This window comes from Garra rufa, chromosome 20, assembly GCF_049309525.1.
Source record: "Garra rufa chromosome 20, GarRuf1.0, whole genome shotgun sequence".
In the NCBI taxonomy this organism is placed as follows: domain Eukaryota; kingdom Metazoa; phylum Chordata; class Actinopteri; order Cypriniformes; family Cyprinidae; genus Garra; species Garra rufa.
Genome location: NC_133380.1, coordinates 42,599,853 through 42,618,108, shown reverse-complemented (window position 1 = coordinate 42,618,108; position 18,256 = coordinate 42,599,853).

The window sequence follows — 18,256 nt, the reverse complement described above, 5'->3', positions numbered from 1 at the left end:
TCAACGATCCATTTACTGATAGTAGGCTTGGAAGCCGGGCACCCCCTCTTAGGGGGGCCGTAACAGACAAACAATTGCTCTGATTTACGCCACAGGGCAGCTCTGTGGACATAAGTGTCTAGTGCTCTTACTGGACACATTAAGTTATACTTCCTCTGGTCGTGCTCCACGAATGGAGGAGGATAAAACGCTAACAGCGTTATTGGCTGTGGTGTTACTGAGGGGACCTTGGGTGTGTACCCAGCTCTTGGGTAGAGGAATGCTTTGGCCAACCCTGGGGCAAAGTCAATATAGGAAGGGGCCACTGAAAGGGCCTGCAGGTCCCCAACTCTCTTAAGAGATGTCAGCGCCAACAGCAGTGCTGTTTTTAGGGTAAGCATCCGATCGGAGGCCTCCTCCAGAGGCTCGAAGGGAGGCTTACACAGCGCTTCTAATACCACAGCCAAGTCCCATGTAGGGACTCTCGGTCTTGCACGAGGCCTCAGCCTGAGTGCACCGCGGAGGAAACGTGAGACCAGGGGGTTTCTGCCCACTGAAAGGCCGCCCTGAGGGGCGTGGTAAGCCGATATAGCCGCCACGTACACCTTCAGGGTGGAGTGAGCTAACCCAGCGGAAAAACGAGTTTGCAGGAACTCCAGCACTGTACCAATTGGGCAGTGGACTGGGTTTGAGTGGCGTTCGTGACACCAGGACGCAAACAGGTTCCACTTTAGGCCATAAAGTTTCCTCGTAGAGGGAGCTCTGGATTGAAGGATGGTCTCAGCAACCTCGGTTGAGAGACCAGCTTCTATGAGCTGTGCCCCCTCAGGGGCCACACCCATAACTTCCATTTCTCTGGGTGGGGGTGGCGTATTGCGCCCCCAGCCTGAGAAAGAAGGTCGCTCCTGACGGGAATCTCCCACGGAGAGCCGTCGAGGAGGGCGATTATATCCGAGAACCATACTCGGGCCGGCCAGTACGGGGCTACTAGCAGCAGCCGTACACCGTACCGGCGCACTCTTTCCAGAACTCCCGGGAGCAGAGCGATCGGGGGAAAAGCATACAGACGAAGCCTCGGCCACGTCTGTACCATGGCATCCAGTCCGAGAGGAGCTGGAGGAACTAGAGAGTACCAAAGGGGACATTGCGATGTCTCCTGAGTCGCAAAGAGGTCCACTTGGGCTTGACCAAAGACTCTCCATATCTGCTTCACCACCTGAGGGTGAAGCATCCATTCCCCGGGCCTCAGCCCCTGCCTCGACAGGACGTCTGCTCCCACATTGAGACGTCCAGGAATGTGAACTGCTCTCAATGAGAGAAGCTTCCCTTGTGACCACAGGATGATCTGGTACGCCAGCTTGTATAAGGGGCGTGAACGCAGACCTCCCTGGTGGTTTATATAGTAGACCACCGCCGTGTTGTCCGTGCGGACCAGCACGTGACGGTTTCTTAGGTCTGGAAGGAAATGCTTCAGAGCCAGGAACACTGCCAACATCTCTAGGCAATTTATGTGCCAGGAGTGATGCTGGTCATTCCATAGGCCTTGGGCGGAGCGGCCACTCATGACCGCTCCCCACCCGGTGAGGGATGCATCTGTCGCTAGCGTGACGCGGCGGCAAGGAGCTCCCAGCACTGGACCTTGTAGTAGGAACCAGGGCTTCTTCCACATGACTAAGGCACGTAGGCAGCGCCGCGTGACCTTGATCTTGCGGAATGGGTTCCCCCTCGGGGAAAACCCTTTGGTTTTGAGCCACCACTGCAGTGGTCTCATGTACAGCAGTCCAAGAGGTATCACGTTGGATGCAGCTGCCATAAGACCTAACAGTACTTGGAACTGTTTGACAGTGAGTAGCAGGCCTAGCTTGACCGCATTTACTGCAGTAAGGATCGAGTCTATCCGAGCAGGTGACAATCGTGCCTGCATCGTGGTCGAATCCCAGATTACACCTAGATAAGTGGTTCTCTGTAATGGAGATAGCACACTTTTCTTGGCGTTGAGTCTCAACCCCAGCTTTTTCATGTGAGCAAGAACAACATCTCGATGTTGAGCCGCTAACTGTTCTGAACTGGTTAGAATGAGCCAGTCGTCTATGTAGTTGAGTATGCGGATGCCCTGGAGTCGCAATGGAGCCAGAGCAGCATCCACACACTTCGTGAAAGTTCGGGGAGAGAGTGCTAGGCCGAACGGAAGAACTCTGTATTGGTAAGCTTTGCCCCTGAAAGCGAACCTGAGAAACTTCCGGTGTTGAGGAAGGATGGAGACGTGAAAGTATGCGTCTTTCAGATCTATCGTGACAAACCAGTCCTCGGACCTGATTTGAGACACGACCTGTTTGACAGTCAACATTTTGAACTTCAGTTTTCTTACTGAGAGGTTTAGCTGTCTGAGATCTAAAATGGGCCGCAGGCCCCCATCCTTCTTGGGAACAATGAAGTACCGGCTGTAGAACCCGGCTTCTCTGTACTGAGGAGGGACCACCTCGATGGCCTCCTTCCTCAGGAGAGTATTCACTTCCTGTTCCAATACCAGAGCCTGCTCGGGGCCTACCAGAGTAGGAAATACCCCGCTGAAAGGTGGCGGCCTGGCGCCGAATTGAATGGAATAACCTTTCTCTACAGTACGCAGGACCCACATAGAAATATTTGGCAGTAGTTTCCACGCTGCCAGAAATTCTACTAAGGGAACCAGCCTCTCGAGACTGGTCTCTGGATTTATAAGAGGAGCTAACTTGGTGACCTGTAGCAGCGAACTGGCAGGATGCACCTGAAGTGAGCGTTCTCGAGACCCCCGTGGGGGTGGCGAACTCTCTGGTTCCGCTACGTTTCCGGGCGGAAGGACCAGAGAATGATGTTCGCGGGAGACTGCCGCGCCCTGTAACACCGGCAGGGTTAGCTGACGAATCTCCTGAGGGCCCCGAAGAGAGGTGGTCACCGTACTCCTCAGAGGCGGTGAGGCACCTGAATCTTCGAGAGGGGCTGCCCTCATTGGCCCTGGGCCACGACCATCAGGGCCTTTTAGCCGAGGCCCTCTTGGACTGTAGGACGACCCTCAGGTCGGGCCTAGTCTTCGAGGACCCCGGCTTGGAGCGTTGCTGAGCCCGCCCTCTAGGCCGCGCCGGAGGGGCACGGGTAGCAACGCTCCTTTTCTGGGTCTCCCTGTGTGAGGAGCTGGAGTGCGGCTGGGGCTGCTCCCGTGCGGCAGCCCCAGAGGAGAAAGTGCGGCGAGGGAGGTAGCGCTGGAACGCCGCTGCCTGCCTACGGGCCTCCTGGTGCCTGTTGACAACTGTGTCAACAGAGTCACCGAAGAGGCCAGCGGGGTGCAGGGGGGCGTCCAGGAGCGTGACCCTGTCCTTCTCTTTCATGTCGGACAGGGTCAGCCAGAGATGCCTCTCCGCGGCCACCAAGGCTGCCATAGACCGCCCAACAGCGCGAGCGGTCTCCTTGGTGGCCCGAAGCGCCAGATCAGCGGTCCTACGCATCTCTGACACGCTCACCTCCTCGCCATCACTAAGCTCCTTCAGCAGGTCGGCTTGGTACGCCTGGAGCACAGACATGGTGTGTAAACATGCACCAGCCTGACCTGCTGCCGCATAAGCCTTGCCCATCAAGCCTGATGTTACTTTTAATGGCTTGGTGGGCAAGGACGGAGCCTTCAGGGACGATGCCAGGCCGGGAGACAGATAGCTCGCTAGTGTCTGCTCGACCTGAGGCATCGCCCTGTAGCCGTATCCCTCCATCCCCCCCACATTACCGTAGTAATCTGAGGCGGGGGAGTAGAGACGAGAGGAATACGGCTTATCCCACGACCTCGCGATTTCTTTATGGAGGTCGGGGAAAAAGGGAAGGCTCCGTTTGGGAGGTGCTGATTTAGCCCTCAGGAAGCGCTCATCAAGCCTGCTCGCCTGGGGCTCTGGATCTGGAGCGGGTGACCAGCTGATATTGAGTTTGGCCACCGCGCTCGTCAGCACCTCCACCAGCTCCTCATACTGGGGTGATCGGGGGGGCGGTTGTGGGAGATCGACGCTCTCTATGTCAACCTCCTCGGAGGAAGACAGGAGAAGCGCCGACTCCTCCTCTCGGAGGGAAGGAACCGCAGTGCGGGCTTCCTCATCCAAGAGGAGGTCATATGATCCGCTGGGTGAGGAGAGAGATAGGGGATCACCCGTCTCAACTCCCTCCAGCAGATCTAGCTGCGAACCCCACGAGTGCAGCTGCCGCTCCGCCTCGACGGAAGCGGGGCCAGACCCGCGGGGAACGCTAATGAAAGCCCCCTCCTCAAAGAGGGCTTTCCGGGAACGGAGCAACCGCAGCGGCATCCGCTCGCACTGCGGGCAGCCAGCCCCCTCAAGGGCTGACCTAGCGTGCTCCGCTCCCAAGCAGACCACACATAGATCGTGTGTATCCCCACCAACAATGAAGCGTTGGCAGGGAGGGACACACCGTCTATGTGGCTGCTGAACCGCCATTGTTCTCTCGTTCTGAAAAGAACGCTCGTTCTTAAAAGAACGTTTTCCCCCAGGCATTTCTGCTCAAATAAAAGTAGTGCAATTGGCACTGAAAAACAGCAGAATGCAGATCAGACAGACAATAACACAGAGCGCTCTCGCTGAATGACAAAAGCTGACGCCAGCTTCAAACGCACGTGCTTTTATACTTCCTGGTCGATGACGTCACCGCGCCTGTGACGTCACTCCCGTTTCTCATTGGACGTTGGACATGACTCAGAGTGCGGCCCGCCAATGGCGTTCCCCCACAGCGTTTCAGGACGCAGTGTAGAGTTCCCGGAAGGGAACAGCTTTTCAGCGCAGAACAAAGTTGGTTCAGGCAATGCAAGCTTAATCTCTGTCCCACTTTAAATTTACACTCTGTGCTTGAATAAAAGCTATTTTGCAACACAGAGAAACATATCTGAAGGTGTTAGAAGTGTTTTGCATGATTTTTGAAGTTAGACCCTGAAATGTCAGAAAACAGCGTTTCAGCACAGAACAAAGTTGGTTCAGGCAATGCAAGCTGAATCTCGGTCCCACTTTAACTTTGCAGTCTGTGCATGAATAAAACCTATTTTGCAACAAAGAGAAACATATCTGAAGGTGTTAGAAGTGTTTTGCATGATTTTTGAAGTTAGACCCTGAAATGTCAGAAAACAGCGTTTCAGCGCAGAACAAAGTTGGTTCAGGCAATGCAAGCTGAATCTCTGTCCCACTTTAAATTTACACTCTGTGCATGAATAAAACCTATTTTGCAACACAAAGAAACATATCTGAAGGTGTTTGAAGTGTTTTGCATGATTTTTGAAGTTAGAGCCTGAAATGTCAGAAAACAGCGTTTCAGTGCAGTACAAACTTGGTTCAAGCAATGCAAGCTGAATATAGGTTCCATTTTAAAATTGCAGTCTGTGCATGAATAAAACCTATTTTGCAACACAGAGAAACATATCTGAAGGTGTTAGAAGTGTTTTGCATGATTTTTGAAGTTAGAGCCTGAAATGTCAGAAAACAGCGTTTCAGTGCAGTACAAACTTGGTTCCAGCAATGCAAGCTGAATCTCTGCCCCATTTTAAAATTGCAGTCTGTGCATGAATAAAACCTATTTTGCAACACAGAGAAACATATCTGAAGGTGTTATAAGTGTTTTGCATGATTTTTGAAGTTAGACCCTGAAATGTCAGAAAACAGCTTTTCAGCGCAGAACAAAGTTGGTTCAGGCAATGCAAGCTGAATCTCTGTCCCACTTTAAATTTACACTCTGTGCATGAATAAAAGCTATTTTGCAACACAGAGAAACATATCTGAAGGTGTTTGAAGTGTTTTGCATGATTTTTGAAGTTAGAGCCTGAAATGTCAGAAAACAGCTTTTCAGCGCAAAACAAAGCTGGTTCCAGCAATGCAAGCTGAATCTCTGTCCCACTTTAAAATTGCAGTCTGTGCATGAATAAAACCTATTTTGCAACACAGAGAAACATATCTGAAGGTGTTTGAAGTGTTTTGCATGATTTTTGAAGTTAGAGCCTGAAATGTCAGAAAACAGCTTTTCAGCGCAGAACAAAGTTGGTTGCAGCAATGCAAGCTGAATCTCTGTCCCACTTTAAAATTGCAGTCTGTGCATGAATAAAACATATTTTGCAACACAGAGAAACATATCTGAAGGTGTTAGAAGTGTTTTGCATGGTTTTTGAAATTAGAGCCTGAAATGTCAGAAAAACAGCGTTTCAGCGCAGAACAAACTTGGTTCAAGCAATAAAAGCTGAATCTCGGTTCCACTTTAAAATTGCAGTCTGTGCATGAATAAAACCTATTTTGCAACACAGAGAAACATATCTGAAGGTGTTAGAAGTGTTTTGCATGATTTTTGAAGTTAGAGCCTGAAATGTCAGAAAACAGCGTTTCAGTGCAGTACAAACTTGGTTCAAGCAATGCAAGCTGAATATAGGTTCTATTTTAAAATTGCAGTCTGTGCATGAATAAAAGCTATTTTGCAACACAGAGAAACATATCTGAAGGTGTTAGAAGTGTTTTGCATGATTTTTGAAGTTAGAGCCTGAAATGTCAGAAAACAGCGTTTCAGTGCAGTACAAACTTGGTTCAAGCAATGCAAGCTGAATCTCTGTCCCACTTTAAAATTGCAGTCTGTGCATGAATAAAACCTATTTTGCAACACAGAGAAACATATCTGAAGGTGTTAGAAGTGTTTTGCATGATTTTTGAAGTTACATCCTGAAATGTCAGAAAACAGCTTTTCAGCGCAGAACAAAGCTGGTTCCAGCAATGCAAGCTGAATCTCTGTCCCACTTTAAAATTGCAGTCTGTGCATGAATAAAACCTATTTTACAACACAGAGAAACATATCTGAAGGTGTTAGAAGTGTTTTGCATGATTTTTGAAGTTAGAGCCTGAAATGTCAGAAAACAGCGTTTCAGTGCAGTACAAACTTGGGTCAAGCAATGCAAGCTGAATATAGGTTCCATTTTAAAATTGCAGTCTGTGCATGAATAAAACCTATTTTGCAACACAGAGAAACATATCTGAAGGTGTTAGAAGTGTTTTGCATGATTTTTGAAGTTAGAGCCTGAAATGTCAGAAAACAGCGTTTCAGTGCAATACAAAGTTGGTTCCAGCAATGCAAGCTGAATCTCTGTCCCACCTTAATATTGCAGTCTGTGCATGAATAAAACCTATTTTGCAACACAGAGAAACATATCTGAAGGTGTTAGAATTGTTTTGCATGATTTTTGAAGTTAGAGCCAGAAATGTCAGAAAACAGCGTTTCAGTGCAGTACAAACCTGGTTCAAGCAATGCAAGCTGAATATAGGTTCCATTTTAAAATTGCAGTCTGTGCATGAATAAAACCTATTTTGCAACACAGAGAAACATATCTGAAGGTGTTAGAAGTGTTTTGCATGATTTTTGAAGTTAGAGCCTGAAATGTCAGAAAACAGCGTTTCAGTGCAGTACAAACTTGGTTCAAGCAATGCAAGCTGAATATAGGTTCCATTTTAAAATTGCAGTCTGTGCATGAATAAAACCTATTTTGCAACACAGAGAAACATATCTGAAGGTGTTAGAAGTGTTTTGCATGATTTTTGAAGTTAGACCCTGAAATGTCAGAAAACAGCTTTTCAGCGCAGAACAAAGTTGGTTCAGGCAATGCAAGCTGAATCTCTGTCCCACTTTAAATTTACACTCTGTGCATGAATAAAAGCTATTTTGCAACACAGAGAAACATATCTGAAGGTGTTAGAAGTCTTTTGCATGATTTTTGAAGTTAGAGCCTGAAATGTCAGAAAACAGCGTTTCAGTGCAGTACAAACTTGGTTCAAGCAATGCAAGCTGAATATAGGTTCCATTTTAAAATTGCAGTCTGTGCATGAATAAAACCTATTTTGCAACACAGAGAAACATATCTGAAGGTGTTAGAAGTGTTTTGCATGATTTTTGAAGTTAGAGCCTGAAATGTCAGAAAACAGCGTTTCAGTGCAGTACAAACTTGGTTCCAGCAATGCAAGCTGAATCTCTGTCCCACTTTAAAATTGCAGTCTGTGCATGAATAAAACCTATTTTGCAACACAGAGAAACATATCTGAAGGTGTTAGAAGTGTTTTGCATGATTTTTGAAGTTAGAGCCTGAAATGTCAGAAAACAGCGTTTCAGCGCAGAACAAACTTGGTTCAAGCAATAAAAGCTGAATCTCGGTTCCACTTTAAAATTGCAGTCTGTGCATGAATAAAACCTATTTTGCAACACAGAGAAACATATCTGAAGGTGTTAGAAGTGTTTTGCATGATTTTTGAAGTTAGAGCCTGAAATGTCAGAAAACAGCGTTTCAGTGCAGTACAAACTTGGTTCCAGCAATGCAAGCTGAATCTCGGTTCCACTTTAAAATAGCAGTCTGTACATGAATAAAACCTATTTTGCAACACAGAGAAACATATCTGAAGGTGTTAGAAGTGTTTTGCATGATTTTTGAAGTTAGAGCCTGAAATGTCAGAAAACAGCGTTTCAGTGCAGTACAAACTTGGTTCCAGCATTGCAAGCTGAATCTCTGTCCCACTTTAAAATTGCAGTCTGTGCATGAATAAAACCTATTTTGCAACACAGAGAAACATATCTGAAGGTGTTAGAAGTGTTTTGCATGATTTTTGAAGTTAGATCCTGAAATGTCAGAAAACATCTTTTCAGCGCAGAACAAAGCTGGTTCCAGCAATGCAAGCTGAATCTCTGTCCCACTTTAAAATTGCAGTCTGTGCATGAATAAAACCTATTTTGCAACACAGAGAAACATATCTGAAGGTGTTAGAAGTGTTTTGCATGATTTTTGAAGTTAGAGCCTGAAATGTCAGAAAACAGCGTTTCAGTGCAGTACAAACTTGGTTCAAGCAATGCAAGCTGAATATAGGTTCCATTTTAAAATTGCAGTCTGTGCATGAATAAAACCTATTTTGCAACACAGAGAAACATATCTGAAGGTGTTAGAAGTGTTTGCATGATTTTTGAAGTTAGAGCCTGAAATGTCAGAAAACAGCGTTTCAGTGCAGTACAAAGTTGGTTCCAGCAATGCAAGCTGAATCTCTGTCCCACTTTAATATTGCAGTCTGTGCATGAATAAAACCTATTTTGCAACACAGAGAAACATATCTGAAGGTGTTAGAAGTGTTTTGCATGATTTTTGAAGTTTAACCATGGCATTTGTAGTAAAACTGTGGTTATACAAATAGCAATCAATACTTTCTTACTACAATAAAACATGGTCATTTTCGTAAGGGATTGACTACACATTATATGGTCGAGGGTCAGTTACTAATGTAAAATAACATGGTAGGCTAACAGTGTGGACTTTTTACATGATCCCTTTCCCACAACAGACAAATATCAAAATAAACATTTCACTCATAAATCGATGATTATACGATACGGAAACCTTACCTTTATGCGTCTTCTTGAAGCGATCTAAATGCATTTTTTAACGCATTATTTCGCTTGTCTTTAATCCGCGTGGAGTTGTTGACATTGGGGGAAAATTACCGCCCCTGGTGGTGCTCCATTGATTACTCCATTTTGTACATGCGTGTTATTTTCACGTTTAGAGGAGGCAAAATGTGACACTCACACGTTTCCTCGAATGGACCAACGTGTCTATTACACGCTTTGACGTGATACCGGGTTGCATTGTTGCCTGATTCCAACATTATTGAATAGAGGTTAATAGCAATTTGGAATCCGTTTTTTGGAATCATGCACTAAATTTCTACAAAAAATTCAGTTCACTTTCGTACCACCAGATGGCGTGCATCCGTGTAAAGATATATTGGACGTTCCAGATAGAAATTAATTCCATACTGTTAACCGCCGATTTGTGCCATTCATATGAATAAAACCACAACCAGAGAAAACCGCTACACGTACAAATGGCACAAACAGGCGGTTAACAGTATGGGGTTCATTTCTATCTAGAACGTCCAAGATATCTTAACACGGATGCACGCCATCTGGTGGTAGGAAAGTGAAATGAATTTTTGTAGAAATTTAGTGCATGATTCCAAAAAACGGATTCCAAATTGCTATTAACCTCTATTCAATAATGTTGGAATCAGGTAACAATGTGGAACCATTCCATATTTTGTATTCTGACCACATGAAATATTCCAGAATTTGATTCTCAGGCTCTAACTCTTTGAAACTTTTTTCATACAAATAACTATTCATTCTGATCAAACACAGTTAATTTCATACTTATACAAAACTCCACGAATGAAAGAAAATAAAAAAACATATCTGATCTCACTCTGCTCTGCACTCTATGTGTGTGTTTGTGTGGTAAGTGGCTGAGTGTAAGGAGGGGGGATGGGTGGTAAGAGAAAGAGTCAGAGAGGAGGAGAGACAGTAAGGGTTACTCCAAAGGGTTACTGTGAATGCATGTGCCAACCGGGCACCGTTTTCCTGATGCTATCGGGATGGCGACTGCACAGTCGGCGAGGGCCCAGTCATCGCTGCTTGCAGCTTTAATTAGGGCCCGAGCCCAAAAGGGCGAAGGCCCTATTGTTCTTCTAAGGGTTCTTATTAGGGCCCGAGCCCAAAAGGGCGAAGGCCCTATTGTTCTTCTAAGGATTATTATTCTTATTATTATTCTTTCAATGTTTTTGGTCATTTCGGGGCCCTTAACATACACGAAAACTCTTGAAACTTTGTACACACATTGGAACCTGCGGCCATCAGGGCCGGACAGACTTTGACATGGGGGGGTCACCTGGGGGGGGGCATGGCAAAGCGTTAAAAATATTTACTTTTGATGGACTCTGGAGCAAACATCAGATGACCTACAGTTATCAAAATTCATACACATATAGACCTCATCGGGCTGAACAACTTTCATGCTCAAAGTCAGTGCTTCGCCCAACAGGAAGTCAGCTATTCAGGGATGTCTAAAAAGCGCATGCAATGGAATTTGAAATACTCCTCCTAAGCCTTTCCACTGATGGCCACCAAACTCGGTCAGCATGACCTCAAGACATTGGGGACGCAAAATTGCCAGGGGATTTTTGATATCTCGAACGGTTTGGCGGGGCGACAAAGTTATGGCGAGAAATGAGAAACAGGAAGTGTCTAATAACTTTGACACACGTTGTCTGATTTTGACCAAACTTCAGCAGTTTGTTCATCGTATGAAGCCAATCACAGAGATGTGACTATTATGAGTCAAAGTTATAGCGCCACCAACTGGCAGCAGAAAGCGCAACGTTTTCTAAATGCTTTTAAATCAGCCTCTTAATTTTAGTCAATTTGCTTCAAACTTCATCCCAATAATGTCGAAACACGGCCGATGAGAATCTGTGAAGGGCATTATTGATAACTTTTATCATGTTGCCATGGCAACGTGTCAAACTTTAACTTTAGTTTTTTGTGTTTTCTAGCCACTTAAAATACTTAGAATTTCATGAAACTCAACACACACATCTGTATTAATGATATATAGACACTGATAAAAGCCCATAAATGGGCGTGGAGGAGGCACTCTATAGCGCCACCCTTTGACCAAAGTTGGGGGTTTAGTTTTGCCAACAGTCACCAAACTCGGTACACATATTGGTCTCATCAAGCCGGACAACTTTCTAATTAACACTCATTAGCTATAATAAACAGGAAGTTGGCTATTTTTATTTTAATGTGGATTTTTGGAAAAATCAGGCTGTAAATAAAATCATACTAAACAAAGCAGAAATAAGAAGTTCACACCAAACTTTGTCAACATGATAAGAATATACTCAAAATGCTAAATTGTGAGCGGATTTGGGATATCTTGAATGGTGTTGATGTGGTGATTTTTTAAAGTCACAGTAAAAAAAAGTAGCATTCATTTTCATATATCTTTAAAGTGCCTAATACCAACTCTTCAAAACTTTGTATATATGAAGAACAAATCATTCCTAGAAAATACGCTTGGTATCAAATTTTTATCATGCTCAGAGGCCCCAAAAACATTAAAAGTATCCAGAAGTGATAGAGAGAGAAATGAAAACTGTAATACAAGGGATGAACACCAGAGGTCCTCGTATGATAAGGAATATTTTTACCTCTAAAGCTATTCTGCTATTTTCTCAATGTACAACAAAGAAACGAATGCATAGATTAAATTGCAGTTGTTATGTACTGTACTTTCAGAATACTTTTACATAATTTAAAATAAACACTAAAAAGCATTATTTTTTTATGAAAAATTATGAAATGTTTTGTTTGTCTCTCACTGATTTGGTAACACTTTCTATGAAGCCCCTATTATAAGGGTATTTCTAAGGCATTATATGGAACGCATAATGCATTATAAAAAACGTATAATATAATATATTATATCATCCAATGAATATTCATAACAACAAATATCATACATTATAATACTTAAATATTAGAGGTTATAACTTTTAAGATTATGATTATTTATAACACACAATAGACACCATATTAAATCTACTTTATTTGTAATGGACTATATCATATTAGATTTATTTTTTTACATTATATTCTATTCTATTGCCTATAAGCAACTAACTCTCACCAACTAACACTCCTTAAAGTGTAGACTTAGTTTAATGTAAGTAGAAGTAGAAGGTTCATGTTCTTGCAAAGTTACTTATAATCAGTTTCTCTTTTGGGGAACTGTCAAAATACAGTGTTAGCATATATTCAGCACACTACTAATAATAATTATTGCTAGCTGACATGCAGTTGCAGAGTTACTTATAAAAAGCTGTCTAACGGGTACCATCAAAATAATTAAACTGATCATATTACACATTTATCTGATCTGATACCTGATCTTATGCCTATTTGAGAATTATTATTATTATTATTACTTATAAGTGATCTTTGTATGCTTTAAGTAAAGTGACATCAGTAAGATGGCAAACTATGAGAATTAGACATTATAACTACGAGGAGGTAATCATACTCATAAAAGCTATAATAAAAAAAGTAAAAATTCTAATACGTTAAAACTGTTCTTATGAATGCTCATGAGATGATACAACATATAAGGTTTTTAATAATGTATTATGCATTCATTAGAATGCCTTAAGAATACCCTTATAATGTATTGTAAATACATGAAACCACACATATTTTTAACAAATACAAATAAATGTACTAATGTACCTTTTAATAATATATGAATACTTTTTTTAGCTTAATATTAATTAACTTTAATAAATGCTATTTAATTATTGTTCATGTTAACTTATATAGTTAATGTTAACAAATGAAACTGGATGGCAAAATTTTAAATATTGTGTGTATGTGTCTGTGTGTTGATTTTAATTAACCCTTTCAATTCTGTAAACTTTAAATCGACCCTGGCAGAAGGGTTACTGTGAATGCATGTGCCAACTGGGCACCGTTTTCCTGATGCTATCGTGATGGTGACTGCACAGACGGCGAGGGCCCGGTCATCGCTGCTTGCAGCTTTAATTTTTTTTTAATTTTTTTTTATTTTTTTACACCTTCCGGGCACTTTTGGGGGCCTTAACATACTCAAAAACTCTTGAAAATTTGCACACACGTCGGAATCCGCAGCCATTAGGACGCCACAGAGGCTGGGACCCGGGCGTGGTTCAGGGCCTCTACAGCGCCCCCTGGAACACAGTTTGAAAACTTGATGTACTGCGCACACATACTTGCACGTACTGATATGAAACTCGGTACACATATAGATCTCACTGAGACAAACAACTTTTGTACTCTATGTCATAGGCTCCACGCAACAGGACGTGAGATATTTAGGGCTGTTTAAAAAGCGCATGCTCTGGAATTTAACGTACTCCTCCCAGGATTTCTATAGGATTGTCACCAAACTTGGTCAGCATGATCTCAAGACATTGGGGATGCTAAATTGCGAGGGGATTTTTGATATCTCGAACGGTTTGGCCGTGGCAAGGCGACATAGTTTTGGCGAGAAATGAGAAACAGGAAGTGTCTAATAACTGTTGCACACATTGCCTGATTCTTATGAAACTTCACCAGTTTGTTCGTTGTATGATGGCGATTCCATAAATGTGACTATTATGAGTCAAAGTTATAGCGCCACCAACTGGCAGCAGGAAACGTGTAATTTTCAAAATGCTTTGAAATCAGCCTCTTAATTTTACTCGATTTTCTTTAAACTTCATCAAAATCATGTCAAAACACGGCCGATAAAGAATGTAAAGGGGTCGATGATAAATCAAATGCTGTTGCCATGGCAACGTGTCAAACTTTAAAATTAGATTCCTGTCTTTTCAAGGCAGATAACATGCTTAGAATTTCATGAAACTCAACACACACATCAATATTAATGATAGTTAGACACTGGCAAAAGGTCATAAATGGGCGTGGAGCAGGCACTCTATAGCGCCATCTTTTGACAAAAGTTGGGGGGTTAGTTTTTCCTACAGTCACCAAACTCTCTACTTATATTGTTCTCATCAATCTGGACAACTTTCTAAATCAAACTCATTAGCTAAGACCAACAGAAAGCCGGCTATTTTGATTTGAATGTGGATTTTTTGAAAAACCAGGTAGTAAACAAATTCACACTACGCCTAAGAACAACCAGCTGTTCACACCAAACTTTTTTAACATGAAGAGAAGATTCTGAAGATGCTAAATTGCGAGCGGATTTGGGATATCTCGAACGGTGTTGACGTGGTGATTTTTTAAAGATATAGTAAAAAAGATGAGCGTAGTTTTTTTACATCTTTAAAGTGCAGCATCCAAACTCTTTAAAACTTTTTTTCACACAGAGATCTTATCATTCTGAGCAAGTACTGTTAATATAAATTTTATACAAGCTTCTATGAATTAAAGAAAATTAAAAAATGAAATCAGAAACCTGCTGTCACTCAGCAGGCTGAATGTCATTATGTGTGTGTGTTCAGTCACCACAGAATGACAGTAAGAGTGAGAGAGTGCAGGGGGAGGGGTGAAAGGGAGAGAGGGAGAGGGAGTGAAACTGTTTTGCAATAGACCATCTTTTAGGAAGAAATACACATATATAGAGTAATTGGCATAAATATGTCTGATCTTTGAGAGTCGGATATTTTGAGAAAATATAAAGGGTCACTAAATCTTTCATTGTTTGTATTTTGCAGTTGTTGCAGTTATTTTACTGAACTGTACCATGAACTTGTCCTATTCAGTCACATAGCAAAAGATTAAGAAAAATACAACTTTTTAGCATGAGCAATTTATCTTCATTGATAGACACTTATTTTCATTGTTAATTTAAATTTTATATTCAATAAATAAAACTATTTCAAGACAAACTTTGACAACAAAACAAACTTTGCTGTTATCTGTTCAAAACATCTGAAAATTGTACCATTTTAAGATGAGTTATATATATATATATATATATATATATATCGCCCCATTACAACACTCAACTTGATTTTTAAAGATATTTTGAAAGAATGAAGCGTTTACTGAGCACTTTATTGTGTATTGCTGTACACCCACATGAACTGTGTTCATGTTCATGTTAATTCACAGTACATAAACTAATGTTAAAAGATACTAATTTACCTTTAAACAATATATGAATACTTTTTTTAGCTTAATATTAATTAACATTAATAAATGCTATTTAATTATAGTTCATGTTAATGAAACTGGATGGCAACATTTTATATATTGTGTGTATGTGTCTGTGTGTTGATTTTAAAATGTAACCCTTTCAATTCAGTAAACTTTAAATCCAAACTGGCGAGGGTTACTGTAAATGCATGTGCCAACTGGGCACCGTCTTCCTTATTGATTCTTAGTTATGTAGCGCTTAAGAGTGATGTCTTATAACAGGAGTCACCAGCAAAGCAATATCCACATACAAATTGTACAGATAGGTAACAATGACATTTAAGCAGAAGTGGTGGACGTAATGCAAGCAATAATAACATTTTGTTCTCATCATGAATTGCATGTTCTTATCATCATCATCAGAATATAGGGAAAATGTAGCATATTGGTTCACAGTTGGCATTTATCTGAAGTCCTTGCAGAGGATTAGGTTTATAGCAAACTCCTTCTAGAGATTTAATGAAATCAACATTATATTTGATCAGTCTGTTCTAGAGGCCTTAGAGATGTTAAATTGTGAACATCTTTAGTTTTCATTAAAGGGCGTGTCCGTGGCGGACTGACAAAGTTTGATGTTTCCCCATAGACATAGAAGTTGTTATAACTTAGCCATAAAATGTCCGATCTGCCTCAAACTTCACAGGTTTGGTAAGAGTCCTGGCCTGAAGAAACCTAAAGGTCAATATTCAGATATTATCATAGCGCCACCTGTTGGCAGCAGGATATATCATATCTTTCACTAACTCAAACATACCAAGGTCAATCTGCACCAAACTTCATATGTTTGATAATAGTGCTGGCCTGAACACATCTACATGCCAATAAAAGTTATAGGCATAGCGCCACCAGCTGCCAGCGGGGAAATTTGGCAGATTTAATTGACTTTGGCATATTTCTCCTACATTTACTGTATTAAAAGCATACTGCTCACCGTTTGCCATTTTCCTAAAGCCACTGGTCGGCGGTGAGCCCGGGTGCGAGGGCCCGGTCATCGCTGCTTGCAGCTTTAATTATTATTATTATTATTTTTTTTTTTTTTCAATGTTTTGGGGGATTTCGGGGACCTTAACATACACGAAAACTCTTGAAACTTTGCACACACATTGGAACCTGCGGCCATCAGGGCCGGACAGACTTTGACATGGGGGGATCACCTGGGGGGGGCGTGGCACAGCGTTAAAAATTGCAACTTTTGAAGGGCTCTGGAGCGCACAACGGTTGACCTACAGTCACCAAAATTCATACACATATAGACCTCATCGGGCCGAAAAAATTTCACACTCATAGTCCGTGCTTCGCCAAACAGGAAGTCGGCTATTCAGGGATGTCTAAAAAGTGCATGCAATGGAATTTGAAATACTCCTACTAGGCCTTTCCACCGATGGCCACCAAACTCGGTCAGCATGATCTCAAGACATTGGGGATGCAAAATTGCCAGGGGATTTTTGATATCTCGAACGGTTTGACCGTGACGGGGCGACAAATTTATGGCGAGAAATGAGAAACAGGAAGTGCCTAATAACTTTGACATACTTTGTCTGATTTTGACCAAACTTCAGCAGTTTGTTCGACGTCTGATGTCGATCACAGAGATGTGACTATTATGAGTCAAAGTTATAGCGCCACCAACTGGCAGCAGAAAGCGTGACGTTTTTGAAACGCTTTAAACTCAGCCTCTTAATTTTACTCAATTTGCTTCAAACTTCATCACAATAATGTCAAAACACGACCGATAAGAATCTGTGAAGGGCGTTATCCATAACTTTTATCATGTTGCCATGGCAACGTGTCAAACTTTAACTTTAGTTTTTTATGTTTTTGAGCCACTTAAAATGCTTAGAATTTCATGAAACTCAACACACACATCTATATTAATGACAGTTAAACACTGATAAAAGCCCATAAATGGGCGTGGAGCAGGCGCTCCATAGCGCCACCTTTTGACAAAAGTTGGGGGGTTACTTTGTCCTACAGTCACCAAACTCGGTACATATATTGGACTCATCAAGCCGGACAACTTTCTAATTTACACCCATTAGCTATGACCAACAGGAAGTCAGCTATTTTTATTTAAATATGGATTTTTGGAAAAATCAAGCTGTGGAATTTTCCACATGGAACCTTTCCACCGATGGCCACCAAACTCGGTCAGTATGATCTCAAGATATTGGGAATGCAAAATTGCCAGGGGATTTTTGGTATCTCGAACGGTTTGGCCATGGCAGGGCGACAAATTATGGCGAGAAATGAGAAACAGGAAATGTCTAATAATTTTGACACACTTTATCTGATTTTGACCAAACTTTAGCAGTTTGTTTGTCGTATGATACCGATCACAGAGATGTGACTATTATGAGTCAAAGTTATAGCGCCACCAACTGGCAGCAGGAAGTGTGTTGCTTGCAAAACGCTTTTAAATCAACCTCTTAATTTCACTCAATTTGCTTCAAACTTCATCAGAATAATATCAAAACACGGCCGATGAGAATCTGTGAAGGGGTCCTTGATACATCAAATGCTGTTGCCATGGCAACGTGTCAAACTTTAACATTTGTTTCCTGTGTTTTTAAATATAGCTGTGAATAAATTCATATCACTCATAGCAGAATCAGACATCTCACACCAAACTTTGTCAACATGATGCCAAGATACTGAAGATGCTAAATTGTGAACGGCTTTGGGA